General features: G+C 44.4%; 1 protein-coding gene across 3 annotated transcripts in view; it reads left to right on the top strand.

Annotated features, from left to right (window-relative positions):
• The window catches only part of wipf1b (WAS/WASL interacting protein family, member 1b), a 58,429-nt gene that overhangs the window by 6,831 nt on the left and 32,712 nt on the right, over positions 1–18,886 (top strand). Inside the window, exon 2 of one of the 3 annotated variants that reach the window (XM_056291880.1) lies at positions 12,867–12,971. The exons of the other annotated variants lie outside the window; for them this stretch is intronic. The gene's annotated coding sequence lies outside the window, so the exon portion shown is untranslated. The remainder of the gene's footprint in view (positions 1–12,866; positions 12,972–18,886) is intronic. 3 annotated transcript variants of the gene reach the window in all.

Genomic DNA, 18,886 nt, shown 5'->3' on the forward strand with positions numbered 1-18,886 from the left:
CACTTGAGCTCTTCAACCTGTCAATAACACACATCTTTCTGCAATTTTCGCCTAAACTATATACTTTCTTTTAGCCCTGTGGCATCTAGGAATATCAGGGACACAAAACACAAAAACTGGAATACTCGCAGGACTGTAAAGATTCAGAAAATGTATAATATACCCATACTATTTCATTGTGTGAGGTGATTGTGAGCCTTAAATGAGAACTAGACCAAAGCCAGTTAGGTCACAAACTGGTCTCTATACATTTGTTTAAATACACAATCAAAATACATGATAAAAAGGAATACCATAGTCAGGTAATGAACTATTTTAATATTTTAAACAACATTGACATTTACATATACTTAGTCAATGATACATGTAATCCCATATCATTAGTGGGTATATGTAATGGTAATGGGTAGGGTAATGGGTATATGTGAATATGGTTACATTATTGTTATCAAGCTCTGGGTAACCAAGTCCAGAATCAACATCCTGTGCATCAATAGACTACTACCACAGTAATACCATCAGAATCATCACACTGTCATTCATCAAACTGCTCGTTTCTCTCATCATCTGACTCCCCAAGTTCAAAGTCCAGTTCTGGACCATCCTGCTGTTTTTGGTTACTGCAGGTCTGTAACCTGCACATGTCTGTGCATGGAAGTCCATTTGACAGGCACATGCAGCTTGGCATTTTGCATGAATGCACACACTTGCATGTTAGCATTTCCAAGACCACATCTGGTGCAGGTGGGGAGCGCATCCAGTAAATGGCCAGCTTGCCTTCATCGTCTGTCCATCCATACTCAGTAGGGCTTGGCACCACAGGGTTAGCCTGCAGACAGCACTTCCATATTGCTGCCTGATAGTTGGCTCGTTGAACATGCATAAAGAGACAGTCTCTACATGGTGGCAGCTGGCTGGACTCAACCTCTCCCCTTTTGGTGCAGAAGAGCTGGTAACGCAGTTTGTTCACCTCAGTAGTGCTGCTATTAGCAACATACATCCGACAGGTGAACTGCTCAATTTTCTGGAACAGCTCATCACTCACATTCCATGTCTGTCCCAGTTGACTAAAAGTCTCTTGGCAGGAAGTGTGCTTTCTTACTATCTTCAGGGCATTCAGCTTCCCTCGACCAGCGAATGCACTGACAGTGTCGCAGCCTGTGAAGGCATGTAAGCCAATTAGGCTGTCACAGATGCTGTCTCCAAGTGAACTTGCCAGTTTGGTGATGTCGACAAACCGTGTGCGGTTCTGAGTCCCACACTTCTGGTAGATGGGACAGGTGATGTCCTTCTGGAAGCCAAGACAAAGCACCATGACATCAGTGTCCTCAGCTGTGATGATAACTGACTTTGAGCTCGCATTTGCTGCATGCAATGCATGCAGGAGCAGACGGGTGTCAGCTTCTTCATGTGTGGAGTGCAGTTCTGCTGCTTCCTCACACCCATCTTCTGTCAACTTGTAGCAGGTTTCCTCACAGGTCATGTACAACACCTTGCCATGCAGCATAGCTCTGTATCGTGGGAGTTTCCACTCTTCCACCAGAAACTTGATGAGACTGGTCTTGTTGGAGGAACTGCACAGAAATTTTCTCCACTGCTGGACGTGGTGTCCCCCTGCAAGATTCTTGTACTGGAGAGTGATGTCTCCACCCCGGTTCAGTCGTTCAGCATCTTTGATCGAAGTCTGGTGATAGACATCAAAAACAACATCAATCCTCCCACTCTGTGCTCCCTCATGGAGGACCTGGGTCAAGGCTGACTCTGCCACCTGTGCAAAGGTTTTGTTGTTGCCATTCATTTTTTGGACCAGGCTCATCCCATCAATGATGGAAGTAGATGGGATTGGGATGTCTTCTGCAGGAGATACAGTCTTTTCAAGCTCTCTGGCAAGTGCAGCCTTGTTTGTTTTTCGTAAGGACCCATCAGCATTTGCCAGTGCCCATGGTAGTGGGCCCAATGGGTAGGCAAGGACATCCTTTAGATTCACCTTCCTGCTTTCAGCCACCAGGATCATGTGACTGAAAAGGTTTCTATCTGCCTTCAGAACCACATCCTGTGCTTTCTTTCCATGAGCTTGTTTTGTGCTGACATCGGAGAATGTTTTCAGACTTTGCTTGGTCATCTTGTCGTGGAATTTCACAGGTGGTGGGTCTGCATCTAACCTTGTTTGCTGGAATGCTTGGTAGGCCTCTTCCCTTTCTCAAGAGCTCTCAAGAGATCTATGGTCACATCAGGTGGAGCCATGTTGCCAGTGGAGAGGCTAACCAAATCAATCTCATCAGGGGACATAGGATTGAGCCAGTTATTCTCCATAAGGTCCATGAGAGACTGGACATCTGCTTCATCTCTCTTGATCCTTGGACTCTGTAGATCTGGATGAGACCATTTGCACCTGCCTTGACCTGTCAGGTCTCTCAGCTGTCTGAGGTACATGCTTCTATACTCAGCTGTGAGATAATATTTGGTCACAGCTCCTGGCTTCAAGCTGAATCTCTTTGTCCCTCCAGCTGTTTGGGTGTCTTTGTTCACCGTTTCTTCTATTGCTTGGTCAACAGGGATTCGGCCAAAGGGATTGGTGGAGCCCAGTTGGACTGAGAAGCCTCCTTCCATGAATTCTGTGTACACATCTGGGTGTGTGATGGGCAGCTCAGACATCTGGGCGTAGTAGTATGGGAGGTAGCGTGCATAATTCATCCTGTCATAAGCAAAGCACCATGGGATCATTGCTCGAATGCTAGCCAAGTGTAGCATCCAGTCTCCCTCTCTGGATGCTCGGATGAGCCCCAACAAGATTTCAACCATGTCCAAATAGGACATCCAGAAGTTCGAGAGGCTGCCGTTTCCACCTCTAAGGAACTCACGGTAGACTTCAAATAGATCCATGATGCGTGTACAAGAGCTGTTCTCGAGGACCTCCTTCAAAGCATGTTGTGAGACTTCTTTCCCAAGGCTGTCAATGGTCTTCAGTGTCTCATTCAGGTGAACCATGTCATTCCTGTGAGTTTCTTCCAACCAGGACAGGAAACCATTCAAGGTCAGTAGCATGAGAGCCTCATACAGGAGCTTGTGTAGTCGCACTGCCCTGTTGTACTTGCGGCCATCCATAACACCAGCAATTGAGCCTTCTGCAATCATGCCAGACTCAATGCAGAGGTTTTTGAGTCCAGCATCTTGGAAACGCTTTCCTATTATTGCCAGCAGTGTGCAGATGGTGTGGAATACCCCAAGCCTAATGATGATATCATGGAACTTGTCATGGTGTTTCCATGTGATCTCGACAGCCTTCGCATACAGGGCTTGGTCAAAGACACAGACAATCTTCCTCAGGCCTAAGCACTGCATAATGCTCAGTGACTGGTTAAGCACCTCGTTGACAGTAGACATTTGTGTCGCTGGAGCATTGATGGTAGGCAGATAGCCTATATTGTCGGGGATGACCGTCATCTCTCCTCGAGTCAGGATGTTGAAGCCTGTCCAGCTGCTGACTGACTGTTCTTCTTGTTGTGACATGCGTGCTAGGACCCAAAGAAGGTTTTTCTCTCTGGCAAGCTTAGTATTGGCTGCGGTATCGGCATCTGACTTTTTGCTTTGTGGTGGCCCTACCCGTTGTCCAGCATTGTAAGTTGGTAACATTGGTGGGGGTCCATCAATGCTTCTCTTCTTTGTTTTGGGAACAGTGGGCATGGGTTGGACAGGAAGTGGGTTGACTGGCTTTGCTTGCACAGCAATCCCATTGACTCTGTGAGATGTTCCCTCACCACTGACAGTTTCTTCAAGACGGTCGATATTGTCCCAGGCTAAAGTTGTGAATATGCCAGGATGGATGTTAGCTGGAAGGGCAATGCCACTCCCTGATGATGAGAGTTTCTGGAGACACAGGGCAGTGTTGATCTCTTCCATCTGTGAATAGGACACACTGTGACCAAGTCGGTTGAGGATGTTTATCAACTCTACATTTCCTGTCAACGATTTGACACTGAATGGCAGAACAATGTGCTTGGAAGGCTTGGTATTTCCACATGTCACTGCATATACTATGTCATGGCCAAATGACTGCAGAAGGCACTGCACTCTCTGGGATGCATGATCAGGATCATTTGAGCCTGTGAGTAGAGAGTACAGGAAGATAATGAGCGACTCTGGAATGGTAGGACATTCTGCTTCTGGTTTGACTTCAGGCGGCCAGGTTTGAGGAACATCTTGACTTTTAATGGCTGCTCTCAATTTGATGGCTGCTTTGGCTATAACATCTTGTGCACTGACACTTTTCAGGGTCTGCAGCTCCCTTTTGAGAGACTGATTTTCTTTGGCAGGTTCCCTCATGGACAAGTTATCGGGATAGAGGAGGAATTTTCCTTTCTCATCAGGGAATATCTGCAAGGCTCCAGCAAACTCACTCTCCAGGTTTCGCCTTATGTGCTTCTTGGTTGATTCCATGACTTGGGCAATGCCTTGGGAGTTCATTGAAGCTACCAGTGTAGAAGAGAGATCAGTCATTGTCATCACTTGAGGATTGCCAAAAAGCTCCATCCTGATGAAGAGGAACAGCTCATTGTATGCCTTATTCACAGCAGCTTCATACTGGGCTGCAGCATCATCATCTTCATTGCTGGCAACCTCTCCTTTGGAAACCTCTTCTTTGGTGTAAAGTCTATAGCATGACCTGTGGTAGTGCCCTTCAGCTGCTACAAGGTCTCTACTCACAATGGCAAGGATTCTGCTGTCCCTTTTCTTTGTGGCTGCACTCCTGATCTTTGCATCAGCTCGCAGTTCTCGACACTGCACCAGTACTTCTCTCGTATTCTGTCTCTTGGAATATTTGCTGTTTTTCTGACAAAATATGCACTCTGCATCATAAGTCCTAGATGTACTTGGAGCATGTCGAGCTACTCTCTTAGATTGTTTCTCTTCAGCAGAGACACAACTTTTCTTTTCTTTTGCAAGGAGGCCATCAAGAATTTGCTTCATAGTGAAGATACTGCGACACTTTCTGTGGTAGTGGATTGCTGGAATCTGTCCCTCAGGAATGTCTTTTGCCAGTTTCAAAACTGGTGCATGATTTCGTATCTGAGCTGCCCTGAGCAGAGTTCTCCATGAGTCGACACTTTGTAGTGAAACCAGCTTATCTGTATCATCAGAACAGTGGATAATGCACTCCACCCGTGGGCGCTTTGGTATTGGGTAAAAACTTGCTTGTTCACCAGTGGCCATATTCAGTCAGTTTTCACCTGCCACATACAAACAAATACATGTAACTTAGGTGTATGAACACTACTAAAACAAAGTTTACTTTGCTTCACCAGCGTCATATTACCATTATTTATCTTACATAGCCACAAATAGATACATTACCTAGTTGCTATGCAACAGCTGTATTTTGTCCACATGAGGCCGCTAAAATCAACACAAGATGAAAGTTCCTCGTAGCCACTTTAACTAATCATATTAACATATACATTAAAAGAACATGCTAACATTATGGGAAATTAGCTTACAATCTTCTCCAGAGTGAGACAAGAAGATAGATACCAGTTTCCTCTATATGTGTTTAGTAGAAAGCTATCTGGCTGCATGTTAGCCTAGCTTAGCACAATGAATGGAAGTACACAGTACTGGTTATCCTTGGTTGTTGGCCAACTAAGAACTGTCCCAGAGTTTAAGCTAGGCTAATCAGTACCAGGGGTGTTGAAATGCTATATTTGTAAAAATCTGGGCAAATACACAATCGTGAGAGGCACAGAAACAGGTTTCCTGAAAGAAAAATGAAATAGCTGCTCATTTGGAAAGGTTATCATGTATTATTTTACTTCTGTTAGTGTACCAAATAAAACGGCACCAGTGAAGTTGTGTCACCTTGGGTGATATCGATATCTGGTCTGACCCATGGACTAACTGGCTTTGGTCTAGTTAGTTTCTTAGTAATAATGCCCTTCTAATTTAAGGTTCACAATCACCTCACACAATGAAATAGTATAGGTATATTATACATTTCCTGAATCTTTACAGTCCTGTGAGTATTCCAGTTTTTGTGTTTTGTGTCCCTGATATTCCTAGATGCCACAGGTCTAAAAGAAAGTATATAGTTTAGGCGAACATTGCAGAAAGATGTGTGTTATTGACGGGTTGAAGAGCTCAAGTGACCTCTATATTTGTGAGAAATATCCACAACAGGGCTTGAATGAAAGCTAAGAAGGTCCCCTTTAAAATGATACCAAAGACAATATTATAGAACATTGAAAAATGTCCTGACCATGAGGCTAAACCAGGATATGCACCAGCGTCTAAAATGCAATTTACTTTAGGGGGTGGTTAACTTCATGAGCTGATAACTGTGATACAGCTGCCACTCAGGAATGGTTATCATACCAAAATATCATCTACAGACATGGATCCTTTCAAAAATTATAAGTAAGTTTTGCCACCTTGAGTGTACCGAAATAGGAAATTTTGGGCTCTGGCCCATGGACTAGTACGGCGTCATGGATATTGGGCCTGCTGCAAGCCCCGCCGCCCGTGGATAAGTATGCTACAATTAAGAGACTGCAGGCTTTTGAGCTAGCAGAGGTGCAGCGGGCGGACTGGTTGTTTTCGTTGCACGGCTTGGGAGACGGCAAGCCATCGGAGCTAATGGACAAGATGCTGACTATGCCACAGAATAGAGATCGTAGGATCTCTATTCTGTGGACTATGCTGGGTTCGTGCAACCCCACCTTCCTTTTCGGCCAGCTGTTCCTCCGTCAGCTTCGCCTGCACGTCCGTGCTGCCTTGGCTAGCTCCAAGTTGTCCACCACCAACAACTTTCGGGAGCTGGCCGCGGAGGCTGACAGGATTTTTCTGGCCAGCCGACAGCAGCCAGGGCCAGTGCTCAGTAGTAGGCCTGAGCGTTGGCCAGGAAGACAAGCTACTGTTTATCCAGGGCACCATCTCCGGCCAGTGGTTGCTAGTTGATTCGGGTGCGGAGCGGAGTGGACGCGATGGCCGACAGATTCGCCCCTCATGGATGCTATGGCACGAGGTATGTGGAGGTGGTTTTTGGAGGTCAGCAGTTCAGCTGGGACTTTGTGATGGCAAAGGTGTCCATTCCCCTCCTGGGCGTGGATTTCCTGTGTGCTTATGAACTGTTGGTGGAAATTAAAAACCGCCGCTTGATTGATGCCGTCTCCTTCTGCTCCTACCCATGTATGCTGGGGGAGACGGGTCCCATCGGCTTGTCCAATATGCTTGCCACTGGGGATGAATTTCAGGGTCTGCTCGCTGAGTTTCCGGACCTCACAACACCCATCTTTTCATCAGCAGTCACCAAGCGTGGAGTAGAACGCTACATCGCCACCACTGGCCCCCCAGTCTATGCCCGTGCATGGCGCCTCGACCCAGCCAAGCTCACCATCGCCAGAGGAGTTTTCCAACATGGAGCACCTTGGCATCGTGCGCCGCTCCGACAGTCCGTGGGCCTCCCCCCTGCATATGTTCATGAAGGCTAACGGCGGCTGGTGCCCATGTGGTGATTATCGCCACCTCAACAACGCCATGACGCCAGACCGCTACCCTGTCCCGCACATCCAGGACTTCTCCGTGCACTGGGCGGGGGCGGTCATCTTCTCCAAGGTGGACCTCGTGCGCGGATACCACTAGGTGCCAGTCCGCCTGCAGGATGTGCTAAAGATGGCAGTAATCACGCCTTTTGGCCTGTTCAAGTTACTGAGGATGCTGTTTGGACTCAAGGGGGCTGCGCAGACCTTTCAGCGGCTCATGGACTCAGCGGTGCAGCATATGCCATTCCTCTTTGTTTACCTGGACAACATTCTCGTGGCCAGTACATCCGCGGCGGAGCACCTGGTTCACCTCTGGCAGTTGTTCGAGCGGCTCAGCCAGCATGGGCTCATTGTCAACCCGGCAAAGTGTCATCCTCCACAGACTGATATATTTGTCAGTCAAAATAGTTACAGCATCTTAAATCTCCACTGTAACAGCAAGAACAAGCAAAGTAGATATTGCAGATAAAGTTCACAGAAGGACTTTACTGACATATGGTACAGCATGTCATGTTTATTTGTTCAGCTCCAAATCAGTCATAGACACATCATTGACAGTCAGTCGGGGTCGAGTATGACTGTCCTAGGATGCCTGTGCATGACTTTGTTTAACATGGGGAGACTGGTGCACAGACAGCCACCACATGGTCCTTGACAGATTTAGGTCAGGATCCAGTGGCATGGAGTCCAAGACGACTAGGGGTCCATTTCTGCTGTAGCTTCATCCACTTTCCTAGCCATTGCGATGCTCCCCTAAAGTCAGCCCTCATCCTCTGCCTGTTCCATCGTTGAGGTCTTTGTTGGATTGCTCTTTGTCAGGGACCTCCCCCTTGACTTTACTGCCGTGGTTGACCCTACCAGGAGCGTAGCTCCAGACAGCATTGCTCTCGGGATCTCAGGACCATGCAAGCTTCTCCATCACAACAAGGTGACAATTCATGGAGAAGATAGGCACATAGGGCTTTACACGCACACAGTGAGAACCAGGTAGATTCAGTAAACAACACTGGACTACACCCTGCATCCATAGACACGTGTAGATTACTGAACAGGCCTACAAGGCCCAGGGGTCCAAGGACTCAGGGGGTCCCTAAGCCCTGTGTGAAGTCACTGTTATTAACTTTGCATTTCTTGTCGCATAGTCAGAGGGCTTAGTTATTCATGCCAATAACAGAGCCCCAAAAGTCCTACTGAAAAACTAAAGGAAACTGCAGGTGAATGTATGTCTTATTTAATATGCTGTTGGCGTTAATTGTGTGTATATGTGCGGTAAATTCTGTTGAGATGCAGGTGAATTTAGTCATTGTGTTGTTGGCTGCAAGTCAGTGTACCTGCCCTGCTTGGGGGTCTTTTACACGTCTGTGCCCAGGGGCCCATTTTCTCATAATCCTCCTATGTCCATAGACCGATAGACCGTCGATTTTGGATGAGGAACAACTCCACAGAAAAAGGAAGAGCATCAGAGGAGATGTCCCTTTTCCAGGACATCAATCCTTTTAACATCCACAGCCAAATCTTGGGTTCAGCTGTGTTTCTTTGTTTAGTGGTGGGGATGGCGCTGATACAACCACTCTGGTGACCGTTTCCTTTTTTGAACAAATATCTGGGAATTAAGGCGATAAAACCCAAAAGTTGCCAGTATCGCCACAGGTGTCAATCAGGGCTGAACAATATCTCACTTCAGGATGGACGTCACAGTGCATACTCATGTGGAATAGTTCTATTACAAAGGATGCAATGTAAGGCAAATTGGGCCCATCAGTCATGTTAGGCTAAAACGCTTATTGCTTAATTGAAAATGAAATCTAGCAAGGTCTGCTTTTTTATGAGTATGCTTGAAGAAAAATGGTGTAAGCACATCTGACAGATAATATAATTTAGTCTGATTTAATGACTTCCTGGGAATCCCTATTCCTCACTCTAAAATCAACCTAATCATAGCAAGGGTGATGCATTCCTTGCAAATGGAGCTTTGAAAGTTGAAAGCTGTGTTCTGCTGATGAAATTACATAACTCCTTTATATTATTTGATATTGCAAAAAACAAATCTTGGTGTTGGTTGTTTTTCCTCTCCCAGTATCATGTCAGTAAATTAAACAAAAAAGTCGATGTTAAGGATAGTAGCTTTAAGCGTATACGGAGAGACAGTACTGAAAGGCATCTCTGTTAAGTTGTTTCTCTTTTAGCCCCGTCTGACGTCTCCATGTTGATGGGGTAGGTTGACCTTTTGAAATTGAGTCTTCTCTTTTCACTTCATCAGAAGTTCTGATAAAGTGATAAACTACTAGTTGACTGATGACAAGGGCTACGCATCTTCAGTGTTTCCCTCTCAGGTTTGTTTTCCCTTGTGGCGGTGGGGAAGGAGGAATGTTTTCCATTGAGACCTGGTGTTGATTCCTAATATCAGATGGAGTAGGAGGTGTAATACCAGGATCCTTCACTTTGGTGCTGTGGTTATGTTGCAGTGTGTGTGTGTGAGGACACCAACTCATCTTCATACATAATAGGAACATATCTTTTTAAGAATGCTCTGCGACTGTAGTGGGCTGATCTGAGGAGGTGAAGTGAGAGTATTGAAGTGCGGCCCGTTCAGCCTGTGTTGGGGGTTGGCTGACTGCCTCTGACTGTTTCATAGCAAAAAGTGTGACATGAGTACACAGGAAGTGGAATTCTTCTTCTTCTTCTTCTTCTTCTTCTTCATACCCTCATATCGATATTTTTACGATATTGTGGGATCGACTATTGGTGCTTTCACAAAACGTTTACACAATCAGACTTTTGATAAATAATCACCATAAATGCTGAGATAATAACTAAGTGGGTAAAGGCAAATAAAAGAACCGCTAGAACAGTCTGGTAAGTTCAGAAAATTACACCACTTCACTGTGATGCAGCCTTTAAAACCAGGGGAAGACAACACTTATAACACACAATATTACCATATCAAAAATCCGAGGCGGTATCTAGTCTAACATCACAATATTGATATAGTATCGATCTATTGCTCAGCTCGCTGAAGTAGGGGCTGTCTTTTGATTGCTCGGGCTTGGCTTTCACATTCGGTCATTAGGTTTGTTTTAATAGTTAATACTTATATAGATTGATAATTTCTTTTTAATAGTTTGGCTCTTGAATTTGGTATGGAAAGATGCCCCCCTTTTTCCCAAATCAACTTAATTACGGTGAGCTAAACCAGTTCGCTTAACATAGCAGCACAGCACATTGAAACAGCGTAGCCAAATTAATATGAGACATCTTCAAGATGCAGATGATAGCAGTACATTACCACTGACATGCACAGTAACTGTACCACACACTCAGCCTGCTCCCTTTGATTATATTTTTTGCCCAATATCTACTACTACTTCCCCTCTTCCATTATTTCCCCTTCTACTCTTATTCTTCTTTTATAGCAGTGCAAAAAAGTGTCACGCAACATCCAAACACACAGAATCCTTTAACTTCTGTCTGTAAGTAATACTATGCCAGAGTATCTGCATCCATTTCATATTGTAAAAACAACTTGAATCCGCATTCAGGGCGCATCGTTGTGACGCAATCCCAAACCCTTTGCTTTTTAGAGGAAATTAAGGCAATAGGACTTTAACTTGAAATAATTTAAAAAAAAGAGAAGAAAAGTTTGTGATTTTTTTGGGGGGGGGCGGGGGGGCATTAATTGTTGAATAGGTGCCTAATGTGAGTGCGGAAATGAGCTAACAAAGTAAAAGAAAGTCAATTTTCAATCCACATTGTCTTTGCAGATGGAGTGTACAGCACACAATGCATGCAGAGTGACAATTCATATTAAAGACAAATAATCAGATCAATGCTTCTGTATATAACTTGGTAAAAAAAACATACCATTATGGGGCGTCTAGGTAGCATAGCGGTCTATTTCGTTGCCTACGAACACAGGCATCACTGGTTCAAATCCTCGTGTTATCTGCGGCTTGGTTGGGCATCCCTACAGGCACAATTGGCCGTGTCTGCGGGTGGGAAGCCGGATATGGGTATGTGTCCTGGTCGCTGCACTACTTCCTCCTCTGGTCGGACGGGGCGCCTGTTCAGGGGGGGAGGGGGAACCGGGGGGAATAGCGTGATCCTCCCATGCTCTACGTCCCCCTGGCGAAACTCCTCACTATCAGGTGAAAAGAAGCGGCTGGTGACTCCACATGTATTGGAGGAGGCATGTGATAGTCTGCAGCCCTCCCTGGAGGGGCAGAGGGGGTGGAGCAGTGACCGGGATGGCTAAGAAGAGTAGGGTAATTGACTGGATACAACAGGGGAGAAAAAAAGGGGGGGAATACCATTATGCATCTTTATCCCAGCACTTGTCTCCTTCTCCTAACATCATTGGCTCTTACCTTTTTTCTTTCCACATTGAAAAATAGCAGCGTGTCGCATGTAGGGGCTATTTTTTCTGTCCTTATCTCTCGAATAGGCTCAAGTCCACCGTTTGCCTCAACTAATATGAGCACCCCATTCACCTCAGCTAATGTAGATACTAGTTAGCAACGTAGCATACTTGTTATCGAGCCACTTTGAGGAATGTCATCATATGATCTACCAACACTGGAGCCCACCATTGAAGACTGCAATGGAAATACACCTTCAGGCTTTATTGTGTTTTCCTCCTCGGTGATTTTTAATGAATGCAATGACTGCAGTGCAGTGTTATATGTGTTTTTAATCATCAAATAAAGTCATTCATTCATTCATTCACATCATTTTGACAACATGTTTTATTTTGTGTTGAGTTGCTGATTTTTAGAAAGGCATTTTCTTTAGTGTATAATACATAGTGAATAGGCTAGGAGGTGGGAACAGCTTTGCTTTACACCAACGGCCTCTTCCTTGCAAACGAGGGGTTTTCACTCTATGTGGCTTGTGACCTGTGAGAATGTGACCCGTGAGAGTGAAGTGATTCCTATTCCTCATTCCTATTGCATGTACACACAAATAATATTCAACCTCTGCACAGCTCACAAAAAATTGTCACTTTTCCTTTTCAGGCTTGCTTATTTCAGAGCCAAAGTCATTATTTTACTATGACAAACCGAACATTTTGCATGCAGGAATGCTAAAAAAATTCGCGTCACCTCCGGCAGGCACCTGAGCTAGTTGAGAGCCGTTCTCTTTGACACCCTGAGATCTCATATAGAGGAAGTGGTGTGTGTGTGTGTGTGTGAGCAAGTGCGGCGTCTGAGTATGCGAGTATGTAATGTGCATTAAGAGGAAGAAGAATCAGGAAGTTCTGCACGCTGGTGGATGTTCAGAAAGATTTTTGACGCATATACTCTTCCTCCTTTTTTGCTGTTTTTTTTTTTTTTTTAGCTGTATGTAGTTGCTGTTGGCCTGTTGTGTTCTTGTGAAGAATGAACTAAGGTCCTTCTACTTTCTTCTCAACATACTGCTGATTCTTCTATGGGCACAGTTTGAGTAAGTAGAGTCGCATGATTTATGTTGTTTTTTTCCCCCTTCTGTCCCACCTTTCAACCATTCAACCATTTTAAGACTGTTTGTTGCTTTTCTCGTTGATGTCACTTGGTTGGGGTGTGGCGTGTAAGGGCATCTTTTATTTTCTTATTCGTTTATTGGATTGTTTGACTTACGTGTTAGTTTTGTCATTTTAACTCTTCATATTTGCGAACATATCCCTGTAGAATTTGTCTCAGTTTACCTTCACAGAGGACTTCAGTCTCGTCTATGCCAAGTGTTTGTCAGCATGCGTTTCCTGTACAGAGGCTAAAGATGTTTCGAAATGGCACAAAAAAGAAAAATTGGCAAGTTGAGTGATATGTATGCCTCAGTTTGATGTAATTCAGCGAAGATCCCAGCATTTTGAAAACCGTTTTCTCCAGTAAATCCTTGCTTCACAAGACTGAGGTGAGGTGAGGTGATGCACAACAGAGAGCAACTAACTTTACTCGGGATGAAAATGTTAACGTTCTTGTATGATGACTTCTGGATGAACTCTCACGATGAAACTAACAGATAACCTTTATGAAAAACCTCGAGTTTTACTTTCAGTTAACATCTTGGGTTTAAAATGTCATATAAGATATTTGGTAACGATTTACATCAACTACATTACGCGACACATTCATTACACAGCTATAGACAGTCTGTAGATGCTGATCCAGTATGAGTCATGAAGGTTTTATTCATGTGTTGTGATTCCACCTGATAAGTCTTGCGATACACCTACTGACTGGTTTCTTGCCTCCACTAATGTCTTCTGTTGCTGTATGCTTGATGATTATACCACATCTGGAGAGCTGAATGGATGGACCGCATTAATGTAGCGCTTTTCTAGTCTACCGACCGCTCAAAGCACTTTACAATGTATGCCTCACATTCACTCATTCACACACACATTCATACACTGATGGCGGAGGCTGCCATGCAAGGCGCCAACCTGCTCATCAGGAGCAGTTAGAGGTTCAGTGTCTTGCTCAAGGACACTTCGACACATTCTCTGAAGGAGTCGGGGATCGAACCAGTGACCAGAATTAGCAACACTTTGTCATTTCATATCACGTACTTGTGTACATGAAATGAAACGAAATATCATTTGCCCCAGCGCACAGCAGTGCAACACAAAGACAAAAACACATATTCAAAAACTACAAGAACACATATAGCCAAACTACAAAAAATCACTGTCCAAGAGAATGAACGCCAGCCAGGATGACTGTTGGAACTGCCGGTCTGCATGGGCTAGTAGTTAGCTTAGCCTGCCACGCTTCCGCGTCCTGTCAGACCACCGTCGGTGTTTCCTCTTCGAGCACAGCTCCGGGCAGGGCAGTGGTCCCTGGGCCCACCGGCCGCAGCAGACCAGGCCCCCTCAGCTGATCCAACGTTAGCTCTCCCAGCCACACACCTTCGACACACCTTCCTGCACCCCACATGAAAACACTAAAAACACGGTCAACACTAGGCGAGGCCACTGCCAGACCGCCCTTGGTGTTATCGGAATTGCCGGTCTGCATGGGCTAGCAGTTAGCTTAGCCTGCCCCGCGTCCACGTCCTGTCAGACTGCCCTCGGTGTTTCTTCTTTGGGCGCAGCTCCAGGCAGGGCCGTAGTCCCTGGGCCCACGGGATGCAGCAGACCCAGCTCTCCCAGCCAATACAGCACCAGTTCTCCCAGCCATCAAACGAAGACACAAACTTCGACACAGACGTGGACAATGACACTGCATGGATGGTGCTGGGTGAGGCCGCCACAAACGTAAGTTTGCGCCACCTTCTTCCACACCGGTACTGGGTGAGGCTGCTGCAAACGTGAGATCACACCACCATCTTCCCACACCATAAGCGGAAATAATTTAAGATTACTAGATGACTTGCTCTACCTCCTGAGCCATGCTGCAACATAAATACTAACTCAAGATGCAAAGTAGGCCTAACACAAGAATTATCAACCTGCGAGGTGGAATCATAACATAATAAAACCTTTAGCACTCATACTGGATCAGATATATGGCATATCTACAGACTGTAGCTGCGCAGTGAATGTGCTGTATAATGTAGTTGATGTAAATCGTTACTGAATAGTTCTGTTTTTATGATGTTTTCTAGCTGATAACCAAAATAAGGGAAGTTGGTAGATGTATTGGTATACTGATATAGAATATCTTTGGCCAGATACCTAGACTTCACTTGATGTCGATATCTTTCATAGAAATCTGAACATCAAAGATTAGGATCTTTTTATTTCTCTCTCGTGGTTTTCACCAGCCTCTATATTTCTAGTCTCTCTAGACTACAGTGGGGAGCAGGACCAGAACCTGTTATTCTATAGATGTTCTTGTTATTTAGCACTAAGATCCAGAGTATAATATAGCATTGAAATTTAGGTTGAAATCTTAGACCAAGGGCGGCACGGTGGCGCAGTGGTTAGCGCGGTTGCCTCACAGCAAGAAGGTCTTGGGTTCGAGCCCCGGGGTAGTCCGACCTTGGGGGGGTCATCCCGGATCATCCTCTGTGTGGAGTTTGCATGTTCTCCCCATGTCTGGGTGCTCCGGTTTCTTCCCAAAGTTATGTAGATCAGATGAATCAGCCATACTAAATTGTCCCTACGTGTGAATGTGCGTGTGTGTTGGCCCTGCGATGGCCTGGCGGCCTGTACAGACTGTTTCCCCGCCTGCTGCCCAATGACTGCTGGGATAGGCTCCAGCATCCTGCGGCCCCGGTTGGGATAAGCGGCTTGGATAATAGATGGATGGATCTTGGATCAATAGTTATTTTATCCATCATTACCATGGAGTCAGCTCATAAATTCATAACTAGCATATTTCGCCATGGTTGGAAACACTCTCCATATACTGCTGTGATGACGATATGGCAATGCTTTAATTGGAGAGCTAATCTGCCAACTCTACAGTCGATATTGCAGTAGAACAGCACTCTCATATAGTTTAATGTAGTTGGTATAACATTAGATTGCCTGTTGGTCTTAGGGTGCCATTTTAGCAAGGATGGGAAGTGTTTACTGCTGAGCTGACAGGGAAACAAGCGACAGTGGCTGCTACACCTTGGTTTGTAGTTCTTCCTGCGAGAGGGAGGGACAGATCTGGGAAGTCGCGGATTTCAGCTTTAAGCCAATCTTATTTTTGTTGGGACCCATTGGAGCCCCCTTGATGATGTCTGAGGTTTGATTTGAAACCACTGTTGCTGACAAAATTGAAATGAAATGATTATTTTATAATTATTATTATTATTAATGATAATGATAATAATAATGATAATAATAATGAGGATTTTTGGCACATCCAATTTGATGGACGCCATCCAGTAGAACAGCAGACCTTGGCACACTTTTCTCCCAGCCTAGTACCATCTGATTTCACCAGTTACACCAGCTGAAGTAGAGTGCGACATAGATCAGTGGTTCTCAGCCTTTTTGGGGTCCTGGACCCCCTGCGTATTTTTGATCTACCCTGAGGACCCCTCCACCTGATCTTGGGGGAGGGGGGTTGCAATTTGATAGAAACAGTAGAAACTGCATTTTAAATTGCATTATAGCATTTATTCGCTCTTTGGGGTAAAAATAAGAGCTTTCAGTTGTAACTTAGATACAGTTAACAAAATAGAATTCTTATGCAGTAACTTTCAGATATATGTAACAACAGAATTTTTATGCAGTAACTTTTAACAATGCAAACGGGAGCGAGATCTCTTATTAAAATACAATAAATTACACTTGTGAAACAGATGTAATTAGAGAAAAAAGTCCTGTTATCCTTTATAGTTTAGGTAGATAAAGGTCTCAGTCACATTTGAGTAAAATAATCCTATTTCTATAGATGTCATAGGATCTTTTTTTTAAAGATATTTTATTTTCACGGACCCCTTGCAATTATACCACGGACCACTAGAGGTCCGCGGACCCCCGGTTGAGAAACACTGACATAGATCCTTCCAGTCAGTGTTAGGAATTTGAATCTCACTGAGGTCAACGATACTAGAATGTGTGTTGCTGCAAGGTGAGTGGGGTAAAGACTGTCAGAGGTGATCTATCCACTAATGACTTTATTGAAAATGTCAGAACTTTGAGAGTACCTCAGGTGGGGAAATATAACACCCCCCCCACGCACACATGGAAAAACAGATTATACATGCATCCATGCATGCATGTACACACATACATACATACACACCTTTTGCACACACCTTTTGTGCTTTCTAAGTAAAACATCTTTAACTAGAGTATAGACTCTCGATTACAAAGAGCAGCGTAGAGGACCTCGTTCTTTTCACATGCTTTGTCAGGACATTCTCATATATGACCATCTCTGTTTTGCCATCGTATTATGAACTGACATTACACTGCTGAGTCTAAGTCTCAAATTAGCAGACAGCTACAACTGTTCTCTCTCTCTCTCTCTCTGCACAGGATGTTAGCTTAGCCACTCAGCACAGTTTCTGCACTGCTAACACATTTATTGCTGCACTTGGCAGCATTCAGAATGTCCAAGACACATTAAAAAGTTGCTAGACAGTTGAGGAAAGAGGAGTTCTTACTTTTTTTTAGGCTTATATATACAAGCCTATATATATATATATATATATATATATATATATATATATATATATATATATATATCTCCAGCAGGCTTATTTGTCTTGTTAGAACCATGTTAAGTGTGCTGCAGGGCTGGTTTTCAAAGACCAATTTATGGTTGGATTGCACCCCCCCGCACCTGTCCTTGTGTCGCTAATTCCCAGACACTTAAACGGCAGTGAGGAATTCAAGTAAAACAAGTTAAATGGCTCTGGCTACTATTTTCTCTAGCTATGACGGTAAGTAACATGCTTGAAAGCATTTCAACTTGGCCATGATTTAGGTGTGTGTCTCTGCTAATAGAGTGAGGAATTGTAACAACGTCCTGATTGTATGGACAAATATTTTTAAATGAATTGTTTTTTAGGTGTGTGTGTGTGTGTGGGGGGTGCTAACTAACCCTAATGAGGCCTAGAGCACAGGACGTTACAAGATGGAGAAGCAATTTTATGGGCATTTGTAAGCTGAAACATATGCATGCCCTGTTCACAGTGCTTGTGTGTGTGTCTCTCTGTGTGTGTGTATCCATGCCTATGTAGTACCCATTACTGTGTGTTCTACTGGTGTCACTTCAAAGTGTCCACACCCCGGAATCCTAGATAGCCAAAAGCCATGACTGAGTTCAGCCTCCTGTGGTCATGGATTTCATCTCATCTCTCTCTCTCTCTCCTTTTTAATCTTTATGTGTGTGTGTGTGTGTGTGTGTGTGTGTGTGTGTGTGTGTGTGTGTGTGTGTGTGTGGTGCTGTGAAAGGAGCCTTTGTGAAAGGCAGTACTTGGCATATATTAGAGAGGGAAAAGAGCTTGCCATCACAGCAAGACAGTGGATAGTGTGGTGTGTTTGAGTTTTGAAATGCAGGACAGTGTTCAATCAATGAATGAAGTTTAACCCTATTCGCATTCACTCAGCCTCATTTTCAAATAGCTAGATCTCCATGAAAACCTCGAACCAAGAGATATTCTTGTACAGGGTTGTTAAATTTTACCCAGGCTGACTTCTGTTGTGTATACCATGAGGTGTCAGCGGCAGAATCAGGCTTCAAAAGAAAAAAAAGATAGACATCGGTGACCATAGGCGCCTCAGCAATGGAGCAAATGCAACCCCATTATTCAATTAGGGGGAGCACAGTTATGGTTTTGCTAATCATCATACAGTGCCCGCAATCGGGTGATTATATTTAAGCAACCTATATCAGTGATCATTTTACTGTTTTCAGCAACTAACAATAATAAGTAACAAAAAAATAAATACAAAATGTTTGATCATCCCTTTTAATTGATTCAGTCGA

Source organism: Lampris incognitus, chromosome 13 (assembly GCF_029633865.1).
Source record: "Lampris incognitus isolate fLamInc1 chromosome 13, fLamInc1.hap2, whole genome shotgun sequence".
NCBI classification, from domain to species: Eukaryota; Metazoa; Chordata; class Actinopteri; order Lampriformes; family Lampridae; genus Lampris; species Lampris incognitus.